The sequence below is a fragment of the Engystomops pustulosus genome, chromosome 2, assembly GCF_040894005.1.
Source record: "Engystomops pustulosus chromosome 2, aEngPut4.maternal, whole genome shotgun sequence".
NCBI lineage: Eukaryota > Metazoa > Chordata > Amphibia > Anura > Leptodactylidae > Engystomops > Engystomops pustulosus.
The window spans coordinates 219,309,436-219,337,066 of NC_092412.1; the positions used below are offsets into that span (position 1 = coordinate 219,309,436).

The window sequence follows — 27,631 nt, forward strand, 5'->3', positions numbered from 1 at the left end:
CCTCAGCAATAGGGGTAGCAATATTTCGGCATAATGGGTTAACACTTCCGGCGGTATCCCGTCTGTTCCCACCGCTTTACCCTTTGGCATCTTTCTAAGGGCGTCTGATAGTTCTTCTAACAGTATCGGTTGGTCTAGTGAATGTGCCTCGTCATGGGACAGTTGAGGGATCCTAATCCCTGTCAGGCAATCCTTGATCTCCTCTAAGTTTGTTCCCCTCTCTGAGGTGTAGAGTGATTCAAAAAATTGTTTAAATTCTTCCCTGATTTCTTCCTGGGTTGTAACTAATGTGCCCTGTTTTCCTCTAATTATTCTAATAGTGTTGTTCTCATCTTGTCTTTTAACTAGATTAGCCAATCTTTTTGTTGAGGTATATTGTCCCAAAATCAGTTTTTGGCTTTGTATTGTTTTGTCCCTAACCGCTTTTTCTGTGCAGTATCTTTCTAGGCATTGCTGGGCCTCCAACCAGAGCTTTTTATTCCCATCTGTGGGATGATTGATGAATTCCCTTTCCAGGGCAATGGTTCTTTCTTGGAGCTCTTCCAGCCTCTTTTGTTTCTTTTTTTTGAAGTGACTGATTTGGTTCTTCACAAGTCCTCTCAGGTTTGCTTAATTTTTGGTTGGCACCACACGATAAATAAGCAGGGTTTTGGGTTGCAGCTTGGGCACTTGGACTCTAAAAGGTTTGCCATCACTGCTATAGGAAAACCCACAGTGTACACTAAATGGAGGCTAGGGATGGATGCCATATAATTGCATTCGTCTCCCATAACCTTTAGTGGTCTCCACTGAGTATATACTGCTCCTTTAAGCAGTATGTAAAAGTACAAACTGCTGCTACTTGCTGGAAGTGACATATACTGAGGAGACAAAGCCAAAATAGATGCCTCCGTCTGCCACTTTAACTCTATAGACAAATTTTGCATATATGGTGGCTTCCTTCCTGACGCATATGCTGAACATGTCCAAAAAGTAGATGTGAATGTTGCATTATAGGAAGCTGCCTTTTAATACGTGGTGCTAGATGTACCATTTCCTAAAATTCTCATATAATATCCAGCTTTTAATATTTTGCTTTTAAGGTAAAAGCGTGAAACCTATTTTCTTCCATGCAGCAGTACACAATCTTTTGGCATGTGTCATGGCAATGTTTTGTACATCTATGATGTATTTCTCAGAATAGAGCTCTAGTGATCATCTATGGTAGGTTCAGCTTGTACTTTTTCTCATGACAATTAGCATCATTTTCCATACAAGTGCCCTCAGTGAGATAGTGCAGTGTATTACCGAACCCTCATTAGGTAGAAAAACAACCATTACTAGATCTAATTGTTGTACAACATTTCAAAACATTGCAGCTTGTCCCCATAAGAAGGTATTCAAGGAAATTCAATAAAAACAGGAATTCGGCACATAATGTTATGTTTATAATCATTCACAAAGAAAATAATGCACCTTGAAGGATGATGATTAATGGATATATGTAAATGATTATAATAATAGAGCAACAGGAGGAATTTATTGAGGAAAACTACACATGAAGCAGGCTCCAGTACCATATTTGGTCGTCTCTAGACTGGAACCAAGATCAGATTCGGTTGTCAGTTCTACCTGGCATTCTGCTGCACATTGGATATTTAGATTCTGTAAATAGAATTTTTAAGTCTAATGTAACTAATTCACTGAAACTTGTAAGTTCCATGCGACCTAACATGGCCTCCTTCCTTCATCCAATGACAGCAGGACAGGATATCACAGGAAGTCCTTAGTCCTGCTGCCTGAAAGTCATCTCAGCCGTGACAAACGAGAAACTTTACTGGGGTAAGTTTAATATGAGTGACCCCAATAAGCTCGTATACTTACTCTCTTACAGTTTTGTATAAGTGAACAACCCCTTTAACACTATAACACTATGCTTTATTTTCTATACATTTGTCTTAATTTTCTATGTACACCATATAATTCTGACACTTTATTAGGAGGATCCCGCTGAAGTAATATAAAATAGTAATTTTGTGCCAAAAAAAGCTAAAAGAACACTCAAATTGTGCCCATACACCAGCAAATGGCAGACATGAAAGTTTTATATCTTTCATAGACAATTATTTGATAATAATTTATAAAATTGAATCAGAAATGAAAATAAAATGCACAGTTTCATTTCAATTTTAGTTTTAAAAAAACAAGACATTTTAACATGGATATTTAGGCCTCGAAGGGGGTCATTTATGTTTGGCTTTTCTATTTTTTTTCGTCTTATATTTGTGACTTTATTTGGCACATTTGAATGTTTACGCCAATTTTTTTTACTTTTGCACTCACTGAGCAAAGCTAGCTGAGCTCGAATATTTCTTTGTCGGGCATCATATATCTTCAAAATCCAGATGTGGATGTATAAAAAGTTTACATTTCTGCTGGAAATTGCAGTAAACGTTGTAATTTGGGCGCAAATAAATTCCAGTCGTGACAAAAAAACTTAATGTAGTCTGAGCCTGCAGTTGTTTTGCCATCAATGTATTAGGGGCTTATTTAAAGTTGTATTCCCACAAATACAAGAATCCTAAATTAGGATAACAAAATATACGAAACATATTCTCTAATTCACTGTTAATAACAAAAATACAGGATTTTCTCATGAATAGCTTCTCTTGTCTGCATGATGAAGTGCTCTATGCCTCTTGGCCTTCCCCCTGCTTTACAAGACCAGCTCAGATACAGGCACATTCTGCCAACAAGCAGCGTGTGCTTACTCTACAAGTTACAGACAAATAAAGTCTTTATCTGGGATGGAGGAATATAGCAAAGCTGCCAGTTTGTGTAATAGGTGAGTTAGCAGAGTGGAGAGTGTCATTGTGTTTTATACCCATCTCATGGATCTCATCATCTCTCATCTCTGATCTGTCTCATCTCACTTTTTCTATGTGTCGGATCCTAGTAGAATATCCAGAAGCTACATAAAAGTCTAGATAAACCCTATACCCTGTTAATCTAAGTACATTGTCAGCACACAGCATCTCATAGCACTAGAGGGATCATGAAGTGTCTGCTTAGAGAGTGTGGACTTTAACCATGACAATCACTGAGTTATAGGAGCTAAAACAGCAATAAAACTCAGTAAAATTATAAAGTAATGGGTTAAAAATTATCTTTATTGTGTAAACATCACTAGGGGATTCAAATGTGAGAACTTTCTTTCATAGGAAACCCCCTTGGCGGAATATATGATTTGTTTAAAGTTTGTTTCCATGAAATAGTTTTTTACGTTCATAGTAAAATTGTTTCAGTGTAGCATTTATGTAGGACACATAGGTAGAAGAAGGTGGACCTTCTCTTGTTTATGTAATAAGTCATCTATAATAAATGTGCATTGATTAATATGATAAACGTGTTCACAGTTCACAATGTACAATGTAAATGTTTTTGTGGTTTGGGCAGTCATTTAGAATGCGCAGCTGATACGCAATGAATATGAGTCATGTAGTTTTAGTACAATTCAATATTTTCACGTATTACAAAGTCCATATGTAGACTAATGCTGGGTGTAATTCTGCTCAGCAGAATACAAATGGAGTGTTTTGGTTCAGGCTGTAATGTAAAACGTGTATCTTGTGCCAGCAGCTTCCCATTAGCACTTGCGTAAATTACTCATTTTTCATAAGCCGGACCAGTACTTGTATCTCTGCCAAGTCTGAAATCCTATACATATTGTGGTTGTGTGATATCTTATTTTTATAGAATTTATTTATTCGGATGCAGACTGTAAGTGTTGGTGATAAATATATGTTCTATGTGTTTTTTTAATGTTGCTACTTGCATTCCAAATAAAATCATGTTGTAAGTTAGAAATCATGAATGTCTTTTTAAATTGGAACATTAGGAATAATGAGTCTTTGCATCTGTTTCCCATTGAAAGGTAGTCTACCAGATCCTAAATCATACCACAAGTAAAAGTCATTTGGTTTTCAGACTTATGCAAATGAAATTCTTAGTACACCAAAAAATAACAATTGCCCCAGAAGACACTGACATAACCCTTAACCCCTTCCCGACATGTGATGTAATAGTACGTCACACGTCGGGTGCGGGTGCATGGAGAGGGCTTGTCTATAGATAAGATAGATGTTTGGCTATCATGGCACATGATGCAGTTTGGCAATTTTTTTGGCCGAGAGACCACTATTGATGTGCTAGATGAGGCAGTTTCTCAGAAGAGAGGCTGAAGAGACTGGATCCTAAAGTAGGATTCTCCATGCAGCCCAGTAGCTGCTGACCACAGGAGACGTCAGGAGTAGACATGAGAGACTTCTAGTGCTGTACTTGTGCTTCCTTGATCCGGGCATTTCTTATCTAGGCTACTAGCACAGCCTGAAAGTCAAATGTTTAAAACTTTGTTATCCTTTTGTTAGTCCCTGTATTTTTTAGATTTAGAGTGTTTTTGGAGCACTCAGACTATCAGTTTTATTTGTAAATACATTTTTTGTTTAAGGAGCACCTAGAATACGGTAGATCAGGGTAAAAAATATGCGTGAATGCTGGTTATCCTTTTTCTTAAAAGGAGGAAAAATTAGATACATTTTTCAAGAGGATTGTTAGTTTAATTTATGAGGGCACTTAGACTTCCATTATGGTACATAGTACGTTTATTAAGGAGGGGACTATATTATCCTGTAAAATATCATTTTAGACCACAAATATTTCTATAGCACACACACCACCGCTATAAGATCAGTGACGTGGTCCCAATATAGATTTGTTGAAAGGGATAATATTATAATAAAGTACAAGTTAGGTCCTAAACAACTTTCAGACAACCAATAATGCATATATCCATACCTAACAAAAAGAATTAACTGTATATGTCAAGAGGGTGACATAAAGGTACCTGGGACAGTAGAATCCTGTAGCTCTGATGGAGGTAATAGCACAATATTATGACAAGTGATGAGCAGAACCATATACTCCACCGAACACAGATTTTAAATATCTGTTTGGGTCTGTTAACTGAACCCCGACCCAAACCCCCACTAGTAACACCTGCGATTGGTGCTGTCACCGATTGCGGGTGTTGACTTTTTAAATGCTGCCGGCATTTCATTGCTAAGGCTGCATGTGTGCCAACACCAACATGCTGCCGTTTTGGGGAGAAATCATCGGGGAGGGACCATCCTCCCCAAAATGGTGGGCTGTCCAGCCCTGGCATGCCAGTACTGGTAGGCAAGGCTGCACCAATTTCAATTTTGTCAGCAGCATTTAAGGAGTTCCAGCAGGACTAGGGGAAGTTGAACCAAACCCACAGCCAACCTTCTAATGAAATTGAGGTCCACTCAACACCAGTTGACTGACAACCGCAAAATAAACATCTCCTACATGCTGCTGGGATTCTGAAGGTTTTTTTGGCAGTTTTCTTATTAATGGCTAAGATAGAGGTAACACTTGGCATAAACTCTTAGGTTGGCTTCTAAAGATGAGCGTTTCATTGCTGCTAGGACCCATCTGATAGATCTTGAGAAAGTCTGTTACAATGGGTTGCTAGTTGGATATGTGTGCCTGTTATGGATATGCAGCACTCTACGGCCCCCGTTTTGTCACATATCATATAAGTGCTTATATGTCCAGGTCCAATCCCTGAATATTTTTTTTCTTTGCCTGACAACTAAAAATGTTATTTTATAAAAATATCACAATTTATACACATTTTCTTAGAGATACAAAGAACTGCATTACCTGCATTACTACACAACGTGCCCTTGGAAATTCACAACTCCCTTTCGTAGAGTCTTAGTAAAAATCTTAGTGACCTTGGATCTATTTTTATGTTGTTTCCGCTTAGTGCAGGTACACCGTAACCGTAGTAACATTTGAGAAGATTGACCGGAGCCCTCAGTTAAGGCACCTTTAAAAAACATACACACTGGACCATGCTTGACCTTTTATTCCAAAGCATCGGTTTTTTTTTCTAGTCCATCCCATCCTAATTAGATTTTTTAGTCTTTATACCCAATATAGTGATAAATCTAAATTGACAACTTAGTGGACTCTACCAGCTAGAGGCCTTGTGGTGTCAATTCTGCATAGATATCAGCAGTGTCTACACTTACGGTAGCTAATTTAGGGAAAGTAGACGGCATCATCCCAAATGCTCAACTGCTAACAAATTCAGATGTCATCATTTTATATGTAGCTACAGTAAGTCTACTGTCACAAAACACATCAATTTATAATGGATACCAAAAAAATTAATGAAAAGTTCATCATCTTCATTTTTTATACTTATCCAGCCTATCTTATTACAAAGAGTGTATTCCTTCCTTGACTTTGGCTTGTTCCTCATTATTCAATATATCCAAAAACAGTCTCTGAGTATACTTAGAGGAAATAGGAAATAGAAAATGTGAAACGATTTTACCACAGACTGGACATGTAGCCGCGGGGCCAGGAGCGGGTGGCAGTCGCTGGGAGTTCCCTTTTTTCCCTGTCCTAAAAGCTGACTCCTCGCATCCCCATCATAGCTGCTGCCCCTACAAGGACAATACCCAGCAACTGTCCCTCTATAGCGGCTATGCTGGCCCTTATACACCCATACCCACGCTTCCTAGTGACTCCTCCAGGTAATTTTTGGTATTTAAGTTTCACCCCCTTTGTGCAAAACATCATGCAGAGGACTGGAGAAAGAAAAAGACGCAGTGCCACAGTGGCGGAGCATCGTCAAACAAACCTGTCCCACTTACGATAGAAAGGGGGGGGGGGTCCTCATGTGCCACAAGTTAAGCTACTATCTACCCAGACTAGTAGCCTAAGTTGTGGCACATGAAGAAATGTAGGGTAAAGTAGTTGGCTAGTAATGTTCCATGCCCTAATTAAATTTACATAATCCTATAGGAATGAACACTGATACAAGTAATAGGGGGCACGGACACAATGTACTCCCATCAGATAATTTTTGTGGATTTTTGTGGTGCTAATCCTATATTACCTTCTAATCTAAGTTACACTTTATCTACCTAATATGTGTCACGGATGTCCCCGCGATCCATGCCACGGATCGTGGGCACAACCGTGCCCCTCTCGGTGCTGCGGTCTCTGTTGCCGATGTGCCTCTCCCCGCCCTGGGCTCACCTCTCCACGCTACTGGCTGTGCTCCTGCTAGGCCGTGCACTCCTGCTCCTAGGGCGTGCACACGCCGGCTCTCCTGGACTTAAAGGGCCAGCGTCCTCTTGATTGGAGCTCCTTAATCCAGCTGCCCTTATAATCCGGCACCTCCCTTCCTGCTTTGCCGGATCTTCAGCATCCTTGTTTTCCTGCTGTCATCTCAGGTTTGGACTGTTTCCTGCATTTCCTGCCGTACTACCTTGGCTGCCACCGCAGGCCTAGTCACACATGTGGAACGACCTGGTGGCACCCCGCCACAGCAACACCACACCGCTTTGCGGCGGGCTCTGGCGGAGACCAGGTGCCAATAAGACTCCGGTCCCGGGTTGCGGCTAGCTCCATCACCTCCCGCGGTGGTCCAGAGGGTCCACAGACTCTTCCCAAAAAGCTCTCAGTTTGTCACAATATGTTAAATTTTTGACAGAGGCTACTGGTGTGTGGAGTAGCCTCTATGGGCATTGGAAACAAAGACTTCTCCATGCCCCACTAACCTCTGTCATCCCACTTAACTGCATGTCCTCAACGTGCTCCTCAAGCTTTTGTAACAGTCCAGTCTTCTACCCCAAGCCCCTAGTTGCCTATAGGAAAAGGTTAAGTTAGCTTGGGGCTTGGAACGTTACTATGAACCTGATGATAGGTTTCCCTTAAATGGGTCCTGCACTGATCGCAGGTGTTATCCTTTACATGCTGTGAATGGCGGCGTGCATGGCGAGAGCAGTTGCCATTAGGGGGTTGGTGGTTAGGAATTCAACCCTGAGGAAGAGAGCCGGAGCTCTCCACAACGCGTCGGTGGAAAACCCTTTTGTATCACCAGACGGACTGTACCTAGGGTGACGTCACCGGTACCTTGTTAGTCAGATACAGCGAAGCCACCGGCTGGGGCTCGCGTGCTGATCTGCATTTTGTGGATTACTACTTGGCTTGGAAACGCTATCCGAAGTGAAATACACCTCACGAAAAGATTATTGCTCTACATGAGATTTACAAGACCTACGGGACAAAACCTCACTAAACGGAAGGAATCAAACTTCCCACACAGGAGGGGTACCACTTACAGGTTAGTGCATCGTGCACACTGATGTTTAAATCATTGTAGATCCGTTAGTGGTATAGCGTTTATCCGAACCTAATAGTCCTAATTTTATAGCCAGTGCAGGTATCCTTGTTTTTTACTTAAGTGGGTTGGTGGTTAGCTGAACCTGGATATCGGACTGAACCCTGACTTCTGATGCAGAAGCGTAACCGGGAGAGGCAGGGCCCCGTTACTGACTTCTAAATGGGGCCCTCCTTTCCTCTTAAAAAAATATACATATTTGTACATACACGTGAGTTACAATCACGCACATTTATGCACTCATATAGTTACACATTTATATACTTAGGTCAGCCATACATATCAACCACATGGTGCTGTTACAGCAAACTAGTTCCCTGCACAGGGATGAATATGGGGATTACGTTGGCAACAACCCTGGGAGTAGTGAAAAAACTAATCAGACACGATGGTTCCAAATCCCATAGTCGGTTATAACCACGTTTTCTCATAGTCTCTTATATCGTATACCTTTCACCTTATTTCTGAGAAGTTGAGAAACTGCTCGATTTCATATTTAGAGTCCTCTAGTGAGTCATTGCCACCTTGTCAACATTACTGGAAGTCTGATTAAGATGCCTTCTGGGTATTTCACACATAGTCACAATAACATTTGCAAAAGGATTATTATCTAACACAACAAAGCAAATTGAGATTTCTAATTATAGCTCTCTGACAAAACCATCTGTTCTCTATTGGTCAATAGATTAGTATGACCATTACTGTCTAACATATATCACCTATACACTAATAGCTTTGACATAAAAAACTTAAAGTGGGTTATTGAAAAGGTAAAATGTTTAGCTATAAAATGATATAAGGAATGTATAATGGATTCAATAAACATTTTTGAATGCTCAGGCTATAGTAACCTTTCAGGATTGTAACTACAGGAGTAGCAGCCATAGCAGCCGCTATGGGGTCCACTGTGTTAGGGGGCCTCGACATCTTGGGTATGGGGTGTGTATTGGGAGCGTATATACTGTATTTCTGTATATGATATTGTATGTATGTGTGTATTTGCTGTGTGTATATGATGTATATATGCTCTAAATGTGATGTGTATATGCTGCATGGATGTATATGGTATATGTATATGTGGCTTGTCTCTACTGTATGTATGCCTATGCTGTATGTATGTATATTCGGTATGTACTTGGAGGCAAATTCCATCCCACACTCACTTGTCAGTTTAAAAGTGAATATAAACTGATTTAGGACTGAAACGCGTCAGATGGCATCACCCTGCTAGGTGTCTGAATGTGATCAATGCTTTTACCCATAACCAATAAAGAATATATTAACTTTTTGGAATTTTTTTCCAAGTGTCTACTCCTAGGGGAGTGGAAGGTGTTCCTCGAGACTGTGCACCTGGGGTTAGAGCGGATTACGATCCTGTTTACCCAGTATATGCTGTATGTGTGTATATATATATATATATATATATATATTGTAGGGATCTTCCCGGGGGATGGTGTGTTAGGACACAGTTCACAGCAGACGTAGATGTATAAAAGATAAACTTGGCGTTTATTTTTAGCATAAACAGTCCAGCAAACATAAATACAGCAACACCGTGCTTTTAAAAAAATTCAAACAAAAGACCTACCCGTCTGGGCGCTTACTAACAGGTTGTCTCTCCTATCTGACACTCACAAACACAGCGTCTTTAGCCGGGATATCGCAGGGTGAGTTTTAGCTCCCGCAGTGGCTGCCTTCGCAACTTCCTCCAAACCCACATAGGCTGTTTCGTGGCTGAGAGGGGGAGGGGGCTGGACCTGTAAGCTTTGGAAAGCTTTTACCTTCACAGGCTGATTAGGAGCAGAGCTCACCTGATCCAAAACCCGAACTGGATCGAGGGGAGGGAGTGGCAAGTCCCACTACCAAACCTACCTGCCACTCCCTGTAAATCCAGGCCCGGCAAGATTAAACAACAACTCAGCAGCATAATACTGCTGAGCAACAGGTCAATCCTGGACTTACCATCTCACACTACGTAGCAACCTAGGTGAGATGTACACCCCCTCGAGCACTTCTCCAGTGAGATGTCTACATATCCCCCCCCTCTTTTTCAGACCGGAGGGCTGAGCATTTTGTCCCCACAGACAATGTACCCTTGACAGTGCATCAGCATTCGCCTGTAATTTCCCTGGTCTGTGTTCCACAGTGAAATTGAAATTTTGTAGGGACAGAAACCATCTAGTCACCCTTGCATTTTTCTCCTTGTTTAGTTTCATCCATGTTAGGGGGGCATGGTCTGTCACTAACTTGAATTTCCTGCCTAGCAAGTAATACTTCAGGGATTCTAGGGCCCACTTCACTGCCAGACATTCACGCTCCACAATAGCATAATTCTTCTCGGCCGGGGTTAACTTCCTACTCAAGTACATCACCGGATGCTCCTCACCATTCACCACCTGTGAGAGAACTGCACCTAACCCTGTGTTAGAGGCATCTGTCTGGACCAGAAATTCTCGCCTGAAATCGGGGGTAACTAGCACAGGTTGTTGGCACAGAGAAGACTTAAGGCTTTGGAAAGCCTTCTCGGCCTCTGGAGTCCACGTCACCATTGCTGACTTTCCGCCCTTTGTCAAGTCAGTTAGCGGGGCTGCAACTGAGGCAAAGTTCGGCACAAACCTACGGTAATAGCCCGTAATACCCAGGAAAGCTCTGACCTGTTTCTTTGACAGGGGTCTAGGCCAATTCTGTATTGCCTCAATTTTATTTAACTGTGGCTTAATCAAACCCCTCCCAATAATGTAACCTAGGTACTTGGCCTCTTCTAGGGCTAGTGCACATTTCTCGGCATTTATGGTCAACCCTGCATCACTTATGGCATTCAACACAACCTGTACCTTACAGAGGTGACTTTCCCAATCGGGACTAAAAATGACCACATCATCGAGGTAGGCAGCTGAATAATCACGATGTGGACGCAGAATCAAGTCCATCAACCTCTGAAAAGTCGCAGGTGCTCCATGTAACCCGAATGGCATCACTACATACTGGAATAACCCCTCAGGGGTGGAGAATGCAGTTTTCTCTTTAGCCTCATCAGTAAGGGGAATCTGCCAGTAGCCCTTTGTGAGATCGAGGGTGGTTATGTACCTGGCATTACCCATCTTTTCAATCAGCTCATCTACCCTGGGCATAGGATAAGCATCGAACTTGGAGATCTCATTCAACCTTCTGAAATCGTTACAGAACCTCCAAGTTCCATTGGGCTTTGGGATTAGCACAATCGGACTGGACCATTCACTCTGTGAAACTTCAATCACTCCCAGGTCAAGCATACGTTTCACCTCAGCCGACACTGCCTCTCTGCGTGCTTCTGGTATCCTATAGGGCTTGAGGTTTACTCTGCTTCTAGGCCCAGTTTCAATGTGATGACGGATGAGGTGTGTACGCCCTGGAAGGTCAGAAAACTTGTCTTTGTTTTTCTGCAAAAACTCCTTAGCCTCCTGTTTCTGTGACCCTGATAGGGTATCACCAACCTTGACCGAAGGGATTGGTTGTGACCAATTATTACCAGGATTTGTTGCCACCAAGGATTCCCTGTCTTTCCAGGATTTGATCAAGTTTATGTGATAAACTTGGAAAGGCTTCCTTCTACCTGGTTGGTGCACCTTATAGTTTACCTCACTGACCTTTTCAACAATTTCATAGGGACCTTGCCACTTCGCTAGGAATTTACTCTCTATAGTGGGAACTAGTATGAGAACCCTGTCACCTGGGTTAAATGTCCTGATTCTCGCAGAACGGTTGTAAATTCTACTTTGGCTCTCTTGCGCCCTCTGGAGGTGTTCCCTTACTAGGGGCATTACAGTGGCTATACGGTCCTGCATTTGTGCTACATGTTCGATAACACTTTTGAATGGGGTGGACTCACTCTCCCATGTCTCCTTTGCAATATCTAATAGACCCCTAGGGTGACGACCATAGACCAACTCAAAGGGAGAGAACCCTGTGGACGCTTGGGGAACTTCCCTCACAGCAAACATCAGGTAAGGTAACAAGTGATCCCAATCACGACCATCTTTTTCTACCACTTTCTTCAACATATGTTTGAGGGTTTTATTAAACCTCTCCACCAATCCGTCTGTCTGGGGGTGATATACAGAGGTGCGTATAGGTGTGATTTTAAATAGCTTACATAGCTCCTTCATCACCTTGGACATAAAGGGCGTACCTTGGTCCGTCAGGATTTCTTTGGGAATCCCAGTCCTAGAGAACATATAAAACATCTCCCGGGCAATTGTTTTAGATGCAGTGTTTCTTAAGGGCACAGCCTCAGGATAGCGGGTCGCATAGTCTAAGACAACCAAAATGTACTGGTGTCCTCTAGCCGATTTTACAATGGGACCCACTAAATCCATGGCAATACGCTCAAAAGGCACCTCTATAATGGGGAGCGACACCAAAGGACTACGAAAATGAGACACTGGGGCGCTAAGCTGACATGTGGGGCATGACTCGCAGTATTTTTTAATGTCATCATAAATTGCAGGCCAGTAAAACCTCTGGAGGACTCTCTCCCGCGTTTTTTCAGTCCCCAAGTGTCCCCCAAGAACATGGTTATGTGCCATGTCAAGCACCTGACGCCGGTACGGCTTAGGGACCAGAAGCTGTTCCACAAGTTCATCATTAATTTTAGTGACTCTATAGAAGAAATCATTAGTCACGGAAAAATGTGGAAATTTATTCTCAGCATCTGGTTCCTGAGGTACCCCATTCAAAACAGTAACCTGCTCTCTCGCATTTTTAAGAGTGGGGTCCTGCATTTGGGCAGTCCCAAAATTAACCCTAGACACCTCTAAGTCTGGTATCTTTTGCTCAGTGGGAGGAGCTTCCTCCTCCTCTCCAGCCAGGACCTGTAAAGGAAAAGCATCACTTTCATCCTGCACAGTTTTATCATTTACAGTGGGTAATGCCACATCCCTAGGGGTATACTCACTCCTTTCGGGGGTTTTTCTTTTTCCCCATAAAGCCCAAAACAACGGAAAGTCTCGTCCCAATATTACATTATGCATGAGGTTTTTAACCACACCCACTTCAAACTGTACGGAGCCTAGTTCAGTCCCGACTTTAGCCAGCACTATAGGGTAAACTTTTGTATCACCATGTATGCAAACCACACTCATGTGTTTTTTTGACCCAAAGTTCCCAGCCACCAGGCTGGCATGCACCAAGGTTACAAGGCTTCCTGAGTCCAGCAACGCCTTAACAGGGAAGTCATTAATGGTAATGTTGCAGACTTGCGGTTCAGTCTCTAGTCCAGGAACTGCAACACAAGATGGTTCCGCAAATAGCGACTGACGCCGGCTAGCGTCACACTCCATTGGCTCAGAGGTAAGGGGGCAATGGGCAGACACGTGTCCCACCTCATGGCATCTCCAGCACTGGATAGGGCCTGGTCTCCCTGGCAGGGAGTCCTTTTTAGGGCCACTTGGCCACCCGGGTCCAACGCCAGTCTTTTGCCCCTGAGATACCTCTTGAGCCCTTTTCCCTCGATCAGCACCCCTCCACACTCCCCCAATCGATGGAAGTCTCTTACCAGCTGACGGCACAGACCTGGCACTCCGGGGAGGTGAAGAAGCTGCAGGAACATCACGGAGGTAGTCCTCAGTCGCTTGGAACCTCTCCACAAGGTTGACAAGCTCGTCTGCATTCTTAGGATCACCTTGTCCCACCCAGCGTTGCAGGTCAGCAGGCAGTGCTCGGAGGTAGCGATCCATCACGACCCTCTCTAGGATCTGTGCAGGAGTAGAGGTGTCTGGCTCCAACCACTTTCTTGCCAAGTGGATCAGGTCATACATCTGGGACCTCGCAGATTTGTCCAGACTGTAGTTCCAGTTGCGTACCCTCCGGGCACGGACAGCAGCGGTAACTCCTAGTCGGGCAAGTATCTCTGCTTTTAGCCGAGTATAGTCCTTGACCTCCTGCTCACTGAGGTCATAGTAGGCCTTTTGAGGTTCACCTGTTAAATAGGGCGCAATGACCTCTGCCCACTCAGCAGCTGGTAACTTCTCTCGCTCAGGCACACGCTCAAAGACAGTTAGGTAGGCCTCAACATCGTCCTCAGCAGTCATCTTTTGCAGCGCTCGCTGCACAGCCCGTCTCACATAAAAAGTCTCTGGAGCGGCTGTCACCGCTGGCTGTGGATTAGCCTCTGCAGACGCCTCTTGCTTAGCTATCAGGAGCTCGATGAGTTTTTGTTGTTGAGCCATTGCTTGTTCATGGCGCAGGTTAGCCGCTGTCTGAGCCTGCTGCTGTTGCAAATTCACTTGCATAAACTGCTTCCACATCTCCTCCATGGCGCTTGTCTGTTTTTGGAGTGAAGTAGCAGTCTTCACCCAGGACATAAGCAGCTGTAGCCAAGTTGATACACACCGTTGCCCCTAGCAACCGTTTTGCCCGCATCCTCCACCAATTGTAGGGATCTTCCCGGGGGATGGTGTGTTAGGACACAGTTCACAGCAGACGTAGATGTATAAAAGATAAACTTGGCGTTTATTTTTAGCATAAACAGTCCAGCAAACATAAATACAGCAACACCGTGCTTTTAAAAAAATTCAAACAAAAGACCTACCCGTCTGGGCGCTTACTAACAGGTTGTCTCTCCTATCTGACACTCACAAACACAGCGTCTTTAGCCGGGATATCGCAGGGTGAGTTTTAGCTCCCGCAGTGGCTGCCTTCGCAACTTCCTCCAAACCCACATAGGCTGTTTCGTGGCTGAGAGGGGGAGGGGGCTGGACCTGTAAGCTTTGGAAAGCTTTTACCTTCACAGGCTGATTAGGAGCAGAGCTCACCTGATCCAAAACCCGAACTGGATCGAGGGGAGGGAGTGGCAAGTCCCACTACCAAACCTACCTGCCACTCCCTGTAAATCCAGGCCCGGCAAGATTAAACAACAACTCAGCAGCATAATACTGCTGAGCAACAGGTCAATCCTGGACTTACCATCTCACACTACGTAGCAACCTAGGTGAGATGTACACCCCCTCGAGCACTTCTCCAGTGAGATGTCTACAATATATATATATATATATATTTCTAAAATGGCAGCACATCCAAAGTTCAGTGAAGAAAGCAAGTAGGGTTCATTTCATGGCTACGTTTCAGCCTCGGAATAAACCCCACTTGGTTTCCTCGCTGAACTTTGGATTTGCTGCCATTTATTTATAAAAATTGGATGTAAAGTCTTTAGCAGGCTTTGTTGGCCGGCACCTGTTTTTTGGGGGGAACATTGTTATGCCACATAGACTTTTCACGAGTGTATATAAGTATATAAATGTGTGTGTATATACATATATAAATGCATGTGATTGCTACTCACATGTGTACAAATATGTATATGATTTTAAGGGGGTAGGAGAGACCTCAATCAGAAGTCTATAATGGGGCACTTCCTCTCCTAGTTACGCTATGCTGAATCCCCTCACACAAATGCCTTTTCACAATTGGGCTTCCCTATAAGGTAATACATGTAAACTCATAGTGCAGCATATAGTCCACAATAAAAGATTTTGACCAGCCGATCCACGATGAAACATATGAAAAATCAAATCCTTTATTTCATACATCGATAGAATCGACCAGCTTCATGCAGAGGAATATGGAAGGAACTTCTGACGCGTTTCGAGTCTCATGGACTCTTAATAATAGCTACAACACTTACAGATAGATACAAGCAAATAGATAAATAGATACAGTAATTTAGGGTGTACATTTACGTAGTGTAGCATATACGGTAATCGAATGTTAGACTAGGGGGAGCCAAGATTTTATAAACTGCCAACATTGTTGGGTTTGTTATGCAATGGTGTTCAGATCATGTTGAGAATGATGTGACAGAGTAAAAACATACAGCAAAGCGCGATCTTGTGAACTTGTGATGAAAAAGGATGTCAGGAATTGTCCTGGTGAATAGGCAAGCAAAATTCACACCACTAATACTGTATGTCGCACCTTTGCACAGATGGACCCTTACTAGCAGTTAACCATAACAAGTACCATGGCCTTAACAAGGAAACAGAAAAGTTACATTCGAGTAGCTAAATATAACATTATCGATTAGTTAAAAAAAAATCCACTGCCGGAATCGGCTGATGGGAAGATTAAAATTTTTGCACAAGGCGGATAAATGGATGAAACCGTATTACCCTTATTACCCGTATGAACCCAATAGTTCAGGCTATTGGAGGAAAAGTGAACTGAATAAAATTGATTTTATTATTTCATCAATGGGATTGTCCAGGATTTGAAAAAAATTTACAGTTGTAGCATGTAGTAGTGGTCACGATGACACCAGCACCCTTCCTAAACAAACATGAACCCGGTTGGGATGGCACATTGGGTCAACAGGAGTACCTTGGTGGATGAGTATAAGAGGTTCATTGTTTTTACAGGGGGTAAGATAGAGCACCTTCTACTTTCTCCCGTGCACTGTACGGCACCGTAGCACTGCCGGGTTGCCTTAGCCGTCTGTGGGGACGTATTTCGGCCAGATATATATGTCCCCACACGGCCAGAGTTAATGGGACCTCATCTATATAGAGGTCATTGTGCAGGAAGCAGCAGGAGAAAAGCTATGACATTATTTATTGTCAGTAGTGATGTAATGATGGGTCAGTGTTAGCTATATAGAGGTCATTTTACAGGAAGGGGAGGAGATAAGCTGTGACATCATCTATTGTCATTAGTGATGTAATGATGGGTCATTGTTATCTATATAGAGGTCATTGTACAGGGAGGAGACGGAGATAAGCTGTGACATCATCTATTGTCTGCAGTGATGTAATGATGAGTCAGTGTTATCTATATGGAGGTCATTATACAGGGAGGAGGGGGAGATAAGCTGTGACATCATCTATTGTCAGTAGTGATGCAATGATGGGTTAGTGTTATCTATATAGAGGTCATTGTACAGGGAGGAGGAGGAGATAATATGTGACATCATCTATTGTCAGTAGTGATGTAATGATGGATCAGTGTTATCTATATAGAGGTCATTGTACAGGAAGGAGGAAGAGATAAGCTGTGATATCATCTATTGTCAGTAGTGATGTAATGATGGGTCAGTGTTACTTATATAGAGGTCATTGTACCGGGAGGAGGAGGAGATAAGCTGTGACCTCATCTATTGTCAGTAGTGATGTAATGATGGGTCAGTGTTATCTATATAGAGGTCATTGTACAGAGAGGAGGAGATAATCTGTGATATCATCTATTGTCAGTAGTGATGTAATGATGGGTCAGCGTTATCTATATAGCAGTCATTGTACAGGGAGGGGGAGGAGATAAGCTGTGACATCATCTATTGTCAGTAGTGATGTAATGATGGGTCAATGTTATCTATATAGAGGACATTGTACAGGGAGGGGGAGGAGATAAGCTGTGACATCATCTATTGTCAGTAGTGATGTAATGATGGATCAGTGTTATCTATATAGAGGTCATTGTACAGGGAGGGGGAGGAGATAAGCTGTGACATCATCTATTGTCAGTAGTGATGTAATGATGGATCAGTGTTATCTATATAGAGGTCATTGTACAGGGAGGGGGAGGAGATAAGCTGTGACATCATCTATTGTCAGTAGTGATGTAATGATGGATCAGTGTTATCTATATAGAGGTCATTGTACAGGGAGGGGGAGGAGATAAGCTGTGACATCATCTATTGTCAGTAGTGATGTAATGATGGGTCATTGTTATCTATATAGAGGTCATTGTACTGAGAGGGGGAGGAGATAAGCTGTGACATCATCTATTGTCTGTAGTGATGTAATGATGGGTCAGTGTTATCTATATAGAGGTCATTGTACAGGGAGGAGGAGATAAGCTGTGACATCATCTATTGCCAGTAGTGATGTAATGATGGGTCAATGTTATCTATATAGAGGTCATTGTACAGGAAGGGGAAGGAGATAAGCTGTGGCATCATCTATTGTCAGTAGTGATGTAATGATGGATCAGTATTATCTATATAGAGGTCATTGTACAGAGAGGGGGAGGAGATAAGCTGTGACATCATCTATTGTCTGTAGTGATGTAATGATGGGTCAGTGTTATCTATATAGAGGTCATTGTACAGGGAGGAGGAGATAAGCTGTGACATCATCTATTGCCAGTAGTGATGTAATGATGGGTCAGTGTTATCTATATGGAGATCATTGTACAGGGAGGGGAGGAGATGAGCTGTGACATCATCTATTGTCAGTAGTGATGTAATGATGGGTCAGTGATATCTATATAGTGGTCATTGTACAGGGAGGGGAGGAGATAAGCTGTGACATCATCTATTGTCAGTAGTGATGTAATGATGGGTTAGTGTTATCTATATAGAGGTCATTGTACAGGGAGGAGGAGGAGATAAGCTGTGACATCATCTATTGTCAGTAGTGATGTAATGATGGGTCAGTGTTATCTATATAGAGGGCATTGTACAGGGAGGGGGAGGAGATAAGCTGTGACATCATCTATTGTCAGTAGTGATGTAATGATGGGTCAGTGTTATCTATATAGAGGTCATTGTACAGGGAGGAGACGGAGATAAGCTGTGACAACATCTATTGTTAAGTTTTCTGGGGCAAATCATGTTTAATAAAAAAAATAAGGTAAGTTAGGTGGCGGCACACTTCTATCTATCTACTATGGTGTCTGTGTTCCTGCAGATGCTAGGGATCATGGTGATCGGTACACCTCTGATGTTCTGATGTTCTGTAATTGATATGAGAGAGGACATAGAATTTTCGGGAGGTGACAGACTCAATGCCCTTGTGATATTACTGGTGGAAGAAACATTCATGGAATACTAAAAGCATAATATCGCCTTAAAACGTCTGATTTATTGTTGTTTCATCCATGATACACGGAGATGTTTCCTCTTCTCAAGGAGTCATTGATGTGACCGAAGAGGAAAATAATTGTGTAGTGTAATTCACTTGTGATATCATGGTGACTTTGGCGCTGGATACAATTCTGATGTGACACGGTGAAGAATGACATGAAGTATGTGAGATCAATCACAAGTCTCTGATTGCTGCTGTTTTAGCACCTAGTAAACCAATTACCTGGGCATTAGTCTGGGATACGATCGGGAGACGTTTGATTTAGAGACAGATCGCCGTTCGGTGTCTTGTAATGCAGATCACTCTCGTACACGCTGCAATATTTCACTTTGATAAATGCAAACTAATGCACAGCCGCAGCGCCTTGTCGACAGCCGCGTCATGGTCCAGCGGTATCCTGATGTGACAGCCTTCTCTCCTCGCACATTAGCTGAATACCAGGTCAGTCCTGTCTTATGCCTTTGAGTCTTAATCTTTGTGTTTCTTTTAATAATGAGAGGGAAATGCATTCCATTCTTTTCTCATCTATCGCTCTTGGCGTGTATCTGACAGCTGCAATTTCTCTCTAAGTCACACAAATCATCAGACGTCTGCAGTGACACTGCTGGGATGAGGGGTGACACCTTAGGTTTGACGTGATATTGGCTGACCCTGAGGTCAACCTTCTTCTCTTGCTCCTTCAGGAGTTGAGCCCCCCATGTAGAATCATCTGACTACATAAGGCTGAGTTCACATTAGTCTTTATTTTTCTTTTCTGCTGTTCCCTCATAGAAATAAAGGAATAGATTATACAATAAGGATTGCTTGAGATTTTTTCAGCAATTTTAGCCAAAAATTTAAATCCAGCATGATAAACTAAGGGAACCATGACTGTGGTAATCTTCTTATATTTGTTATGCATGGCCTCCTTCCTTCTAAAATCAATGTTCACAATTATGCAAGTGAGTCTGAAGGGCTCTGGAAGGCACTACCAAAGCCTCTGTACTCTAGCTTCACAGGCGGTTACACTGTGCAGGAGCACTTCACACCCTCCACCCTGCTCCTTTGGAGCCCCTTCCCTCTGTCTGGTGTAATCTCACACAGTGGCAGTGGCGGAAGTGTTCCTGCACAGTCTAACAGCCTGTGAAGCGACAGCACGGAAGGGCTCTGGTAACACCATTCATAGCACTTTTGGCTCATTAGAATAATTTTAAAGTGGATTTTAGAAGGAAGGATAACACATTTGTATAAGAAATATAAGAAGATGATCAAGGTCACGATGCCTGGATCTATGAGTAGGTGTCTGTGGTTTATCATGCTTGATTTTGATGGTGCATTTCTTTTAATATATCATCTATGGCTGCTATGAATGTAGCCTTACGTGGTTAATTTTTACATACAGTAGACCTGCACTTATATTATTTACAAAGACTTAGGTTGAAGGCTATGGAAGCTTTGTAACACTTATGTTACTGGGTTTCTGTAGTAGAATAAGATTCAGTAAGCTGCTTTTTGCACTCTAAGGCCCCTTCCACACTAGCGTTGCATTTCACGTCAGGGTGCAATGCGTGAAAAACTGTCATTTTTGGCTGCGTTTTTGTTCCATTTTTCCTTGGAGTCATTAGCGTTTTTCACGCGCGTGTTGTTCGCGGTTTTTTGCGTTTTCGGTGCGTTTTTCACGCGCGTTTTTTTAAGCCAATGGGACTTTTTCAAAGGGACCATAGTTCGGGAATAAAATGTTTTATTTAATTGAAAAAGAATGTCTTCTGATAAGATAGCAGATGTATGCAAACATCTACAATCTTTTCTTCACTGTTCCGCGCGCGTATATTATCTTCCGACAAGTTAGCAGATGTGAAGAACAGTGAAGAATAGAATAAAAACAGTGAACACAGTGAACACAGGATCATTTAAGTGAAAAACACAGTAAAGAACACAGTGAAGAATAGATTACAGATGTTCTGCACATCTGCTTACTTGTCGGGAGATCCGCGCGGAGCGCTGCGAACAAAATAGCATGTGAAGAACAATATATATGTGTGAAGAAGACATTGCAGATGTATGGAAACACCTGCAATGTGTTCTTTACACACATATATAGTGTTCTTCACATGCTATTTTGTTCGCACCGCTCCGCGCGTATCTCCCGACAAATAAGCAGATGTGCAGAACATCTGTAATCTATTCTTCACTGTGTTCTTTACTGTGTTTTTCACTTAAATGATCCTGTGTTCACTGTGTTCACTGTTTTTATTCTATTCTTCATTGTTCTTCACTGTGTTTTTTTAATTAAATGCTCGATCTCGAGCAGGGGAATTATTCATGTCACCTAGCAACCCATACATTTAAAACGCATTGCACTCGCATTGCACTTGCAATGCTTGCGAGTGCAATGCATTTTTGATGCGTCTCCATAGACTTGAATGGGGCGGAAAAAAACGTCAAAACAAACGCAAGCACGTGCGTGAAAGACAACGCAAATGAGGAAAGACCCATTGGAAACAATGGGACAGAGTGCAATGCAAATTCTGCGCGTCAAAAGCACCCGCAGAACTCGCGCGTGAAAAACGCTAGTGTGGAAGGGGCATAACTCTCAAATGCATATATATTAGAGATGAGCGAACATACTCGTCCGAGCTTGATGCTCGATCGAGCATTAGCGTACTCGTAACTGCTCGTTGCTCGGACGAGTATTTCGCCCGCTCGAGAAAATGGCAGCTCCCGCCGTTTTGCTTTTTGGCGGCCAGAAACAGAGCCAATCACAAGCCAGGAGACTCTGCACTCCACCCAGCATGACGTGGTACCCTTACACGTCGATAGCAGTGGTTGGCTGGCCAGATCAGGTGACCCTGGGATAGACTAGCCGCTGCCCGCGCTGCTCGGATCATTCTCTGTCTGGATGCCGCTAGGGAGAGAGCTGCTGCTGGTCAGGGAAAGCGTTAGGGTGTTCTATTAGCTTACTGTTAGGCAGGAGTGATTCTACAACAACCCAACAGCCCTTCTTAGGGCTACAATAACGTTATACTTTTTTTTTTTATTTGCTTGTGGCTGGGCTTGCTGGCACTAGTAGTGCAGCTAGTACCATATTGTGAGGAATTAGCAGGGGGACTTGCTACCGTTGTGTTTAGCTCTTAGTGACACACATATCCACCTCAAACACCAAAGTGGGAAAATTTATTAGGGGTTTGATTTCAATTAGGCACAGTCTGCCAGTTTCTTTTTATTTTACGTTTATTTTTTTAATAACTCAGTGTCATCTCATCTTGCATAGTAGTGTGCTTTAATACTTGGCTAGAAAATAGCCATAGGAGAATCCAAACGGCTTACTTACGCCTACAGTAGCGTTATATATATTTGATTTCTGGTTGATCTGCTGGTGGCTGTAGTTGCTGCAGTGCATCTACTAGCAAATTGTGAGCAATTTGGAGTGAGACTTGCGACCACTGTGTTTTGCGCTTAGTGACGCACATATCCATCGCAAAGACCGAAGTGGGAAAATTTATTAGGGCCCGGGGTTGTATTTCAATTAGGCACAGTCTGCCAGTTTCTTTTTATTTTACGTTTATTTTTTTAATAACTCAGTGTCATCTCATCTTGCATAGTAGTGTGCTTTAATACTTGGCTAGAAAATAGCCATAGGAGAATCCAAACGGCTTACTTACGCCTACAGTAGCGTTATATATATTTGATTTCTGGTTGATCTGCTGGTGGCTGTAGTTGCTGCAGTGCATCTACTAGCAAATTGTGAGCAATTTGGAGTGAGACTTGCGACCACTGTGTTTTGCGCTTAGTGACGCACATATCCATCGCAAAGACCGAAGTGGGAAAATTTATTAGGGCCCGGGGTTGTATTTCAATTAGGCACAGTCTGCCATTTCCTTTTTTATTTTACGTTTATTTTTTTCATAACTCAGCGTCATCTCATCTGGCATAGTAGTGTGCTTTAATACTTGGCTAGAAAATAGCCATAGGAGAATCCAAACGGCTTACTTACGCCTACAGTAGCGTTATATATATTTGATTTCTGGTTGATCTGCAGGTGGCTGTAGTTGCTGCAGTGCATCTACTAGCAAATTGTGAGCAATTTGGAGTGAGACTTGCGACCACTGTGTTTTGCGCTTAGTGACGCACATATCCATCGCAAAGACCGAAGTGGGAAAATTTATTAGGGCCCGGGGTTGTATTTCAATAAGGCACAGTCTGCCATTTCCTTTTTTATTTTACGTTTATTTTTTTCATAACTCAGCGTCATCTCATCTGGCATAGTAGTGTGCTTTAATACTTGGCTAGAAAATAGCCATAGGAGAATCCAAACGGCTTACTTACGCCTACAGTAGCGTTATATATATTTGATTTCTGGTTGATCTGCTGGTGGCTGTAGTTGCTGCAGTGCATCTACTAGCAAATTGTGAGCAATTTGGAGTGAGACTTGCGACCACTGTGTTTTGCGCTTAGTGATGCACATATCCATCGCAAAGATCGAAGTGGGAAAATTTATTAGGGCCCGGGGTTGTATTTCAATTAGGCACAGTCTGCCATTTCCTTTTTTATTTTACGTTTATTTTTTTCATAACTCAGCGTCATCTCATCTGGCATAGTAGTGTGCTTTAATACTTGGCTAGAAAATAGCCATAGGAGAATCCAAACGGCTTACTTACGCCTACAGTAGCGTTATATATATTTGATTTCTGGTTGATCTGCAGGTGGCTGTAGTTGCTGCAGTGCATCTACTAGCAAATTGTGAGCAATTTGGAGTGAGACTTGCGACCACTGTGTTTTGCGCTTAGTGACGCACATATCCATCGCAAAGACCGAAGTGGGAAAATTTATTAGGGCCCGGGGTTGTATTTCAATAAGGCACAGTCTGCCATTTCCTTTTTTATTTTACGTTTATTTTTTTCATAACTCAGCGTCATCTCATCTGGCATAGTAGTGTGCTTTAATACTTGGCTAGAAAATAGCCATAGGAGAATCCAAACGGCTTACTTACGCCTACAGTAGCGTTATATATATTTGATTTCTGGTTGATCTGCTGGTGGCTGTAGTTGCTGCAGTGCATCTACTAGCAAATTGTGAGCAATTTGGAGTGAGACTTGCGACCACTGTGTTTTGCGCTTAGTGATGCACATATCCATCGCAAAGACCGAAGTGGGAAAATTTATTAGGGCCCGGGGTTGTATTTCAATTAGGCACAGTCTGCCATTTCCTTTTTTATTTTACGTTTATTTTTTTCATAACTCAGCGTCATCTCATCTGGCATAGTAGTGTGCTTTAATACTTGGCTAGAAAATAGCCATAGGAGAATCCAAACGGCTTACTTACGCCTACAGTAGCGTTATATATATTTGATTTCTGGTTGATCTGCTGGTGGCTGTAGTTGCTGCAGTGCATCTACTAGCAAATTGTGAGCAATTTGGAGTGAGACTTGCGACCACTGTGTTTTGCGCTTAGTGACGCACATATCCATCGCAAAGACCGAAGGAGGAAAATTTATTAGGGCCCGGGGTTGTATTTCAATTAGGCACAGTCTGCCATTTCCTTTTTTATTTTACGTTTATTTTTTTCATAACTCAGCGTCATCTCATCTGGCATAGTAGTGTGCTTTAATACTTGGCTAGAAAATAGCCATAGGAGAATCCAAACGGCTTACTTACGCCTACAGTAGCGTTATATATATTTGATTTCTGGTTGATCTGCTGGTGGCTGTAGTTGCTGCAGTGCATCTACTAGCAAATTGTGAGCAATTTGGAGTGAGACTTGCGACCACTGTGTTTTGCGCTTAGTGACGCACATATCCATCGCAAAGACCGAAGTGGGAAAATTTATTAGGGCCCGGGGTTGGATTTCAATTAGGCACAGTCTGCCATTTCCTTTTTTATTTTACGTTTATTTTTTTAATAACTCAGTGTCATCTCATCTGGCATAGCAGTGTGCTTTCATACTTGGCTAGAAAATAGCCATAGCAATAGGATAGCATCGTTTGGTTTTAAAAACTAAAAAACACACACAAAAAAAAAAAAACACAAAAAAAAGTTAAAAAAAAAATTAAAGTTATAACTCTTATTTTCAAAATGTTTAACCCGAGGGCTAGGGGTAGAGGACGAGGGCGGGGACGTGGGCGTCCAACTACTGCAGGGGTCAGAGGCCGTGGTCCTGGGCGGGGTGAGACACCACCTGCTTATGAGGGAGCAGGGGAACGCCGCAGAGCTACACTCCCTAGGTTCATGTCTGAAGTTACTGGGACTCGTGGTAGAGCACTGTTGAGGCCAGAACAGTGCGAACAGGTGATGTCGTGGATTGCCGACAATGCTTCGAGCAATTTGTCCACCAGTCAGTCTTCCACGCAGTCCACTCATGTCACCGAAATCGGCACTCCTCCAGCTCCTGCACCTCAGCCTCCTCCCCCCCAGTCTGCCCTCTCCCAGCAAAATTTGCCATTTGAACCGGCATACTCTGAGGAACTGTTTTCTGGACCCTTCCCACAGTCACAAACCACTTGTCCGGTTGCTGATGAGCAATTTTCCGATGCCCAGGTTTTCCACCAGTCGCAGTCTGTGGGTGATGATGACCTTGTTGACGTACTGGAAGAAGTGTGTAAAGAGGTGTCGGACGATGAGGAGACACGGTTGTCAGACAGTGGGGAAGTTTTTGTCAGGGCAGGAAGTCCGAGGCGGAGAGGCAGGGCCAGAGCTGGTGCATCAGCGCCAAATGTGTCAACTAGTGAAGCTCCCGTGGCGAGGGCTCCTGCGGCGAGGGCTAGATTTTCAGAAGTCTGGAGGTTCTTTAAGGAAACACCGGATGACCGACGGACTGTGGTGTGCCACATTTGCCAAACCAGGATCAGCAGGGGTTCCACCACTAATAGCTTAACTACCACCAGTATGCGCAGGCATATGAATGCTAAACACCCCACTCAGTGGCAACAAGCGCGTTCACCTCCGGCCGTGCACACCACTGCTCCTTCCCCTGTGTCAGCTGATAGTCAGCCCCCTGCCCAGGACCCTGCCACAAAAACCCCATCGTCGCCTCCACGATCCTCCACAGCATCCACCAGCGTTCAGCTCTCCATACCCCAGACGCTGGAGCGGAAACGCAAATATAGTGCAACCCACCCGCACGCCCAAGCCCTTAATGTGCACATCTCCAGATTGCTAAGCCTGGAGATGCTGCCCTATAGGCTAGTAGAGACCGAGGCCTTTCGCAGCCTCATGGCGGCGGCCGCCCCTCGGTATTCGGTCCCCAGCCGCCACTACTTTTCCCGATGTGCCGTCCCAGCCCTGCACCAGCACGTGTCAGACAACATAATCCGTGCCCTGACCAACGCCGTTTCTGACAAGGTCCACGTGGACGAGTGCTGCCGGGCAGGGCCACTCTATATATCGCTGACGGCACATTGGGTTAACTTGGTGGAGGCTGGGACCGAGTCTGACCCTGCGGCTGGCCATATACTGCCGACGCCGAGGATTGCGGGGCCTACCTCGGTCCAGGTGTTTCAGGCCTACTATGCCTCCTCCTCCTCCCACCCCTCCTCCACCTCCTCCTCCGAACGACCATCCGTGGGCATGGCGCCATCAGTCGGTAGCTCTAGGCACAGCAGCAGTGCCGTCGCTAAGCGACAGCAGGCGGTGCTCAAACTGCTGAGCCTAGGCGATAAAAGGCACACCGCCCAAGAACTATTACAGGGCATCACGGCGCAGACTGATCTGTGGCTGGCACCGCTGAACCTGAAGCCAGGCATGGTTGTGTGTGACAACGGCCGTAACCTGGTTGCGGCTCTGCAACTCGGCAGACTGACACATGTGCCATGCCTGGCCCATGTGTTAAATCTGATAGTTCAGCGTTTCCTCAAGACATACCCCAATCTGTCTGATTTGCTCACGAAGGTGCGCCGCATCTGTGCGCATTTCAGAAAGTCCAGCACAGATGCTGCCACTCTCAGGGCAGCACAGCGCCGCCTCCAACTGCCCGCTCACCGACTGTTGTGCGACGTGCCCACGAGGTGGAATTCAACACTGACCATGTTATCCAGAGTTTACCAGCAGCGCCGAGCGATTGTAGACTGCCAGATGTCAACTTCCACCAGAACTGGTAGTCAGGTCAGTCAGCTTCCTCAAGTCTACAATGAGGAGTGGACGTGGATATCTGATATCTGTCAGGTGCTGAGTAACTTTGAGGAGTCAACACAGATGGTCAGTGGCGATGCCGCCATCATCAGCCTCACCATCCCGCTGCTTGGCCTGTTGAAAAACTCTCTGGTCAGCATGAAGTCGGAAGCTTTGCGCTCCTCACAAGAGACGGGGGAAGAAGATTCCCTTGTTGATAGCCAAAGCACCCTTAGGTCTGTTTCTCAGCGCATATCGGAGGAGGTGGAGGTGCAGGAGGATGAGGAGGAAGAGGAGGAGAATGTTGGCGAGACACAAGAGGGGACCATTGTTGAGTCCTCCACTGTTCAGCGTGTATGGGCAGAAGAAGAGGAGTTGGAGGAGGAGGAAATGGACAGTCAGGCCAGTGAGGGGAGTGAATTCTTACGCGTTGGTACTCTGGCGCATATGGCAGA

General features: G+C 43.7%; 1 protein-coding gene across 3 annotated transcripts in view; it reads left to right on the forward strand.

Annotated features, from left to right (window-relative positions):
* The window catches only part of RAP1GAP2 (RAP1 GTPase activating protein 2), a 517,296-nt gene that overhangs the window by 52,886 nt on the left and 436,779 nt on the right, over nucleotides 1–27,631 (forward strand). The window contains exon 1 of one of the 3 annotated variants that reach the window (XM_072138206.1): nucleotides 19,445–19,536. The exons of the other annotated variants lie outside the window; for them this stretch is intronic. The gene's annotated coding sequence lies outside the window, so the exon portion shown is untranslated. Of the gene's footprint in view, nucleotides 1–19,444; nucleotides 19,537–27,631 lie in introns of those variants that run through there. 3 annotated transcript variants of the gene reach the window in all.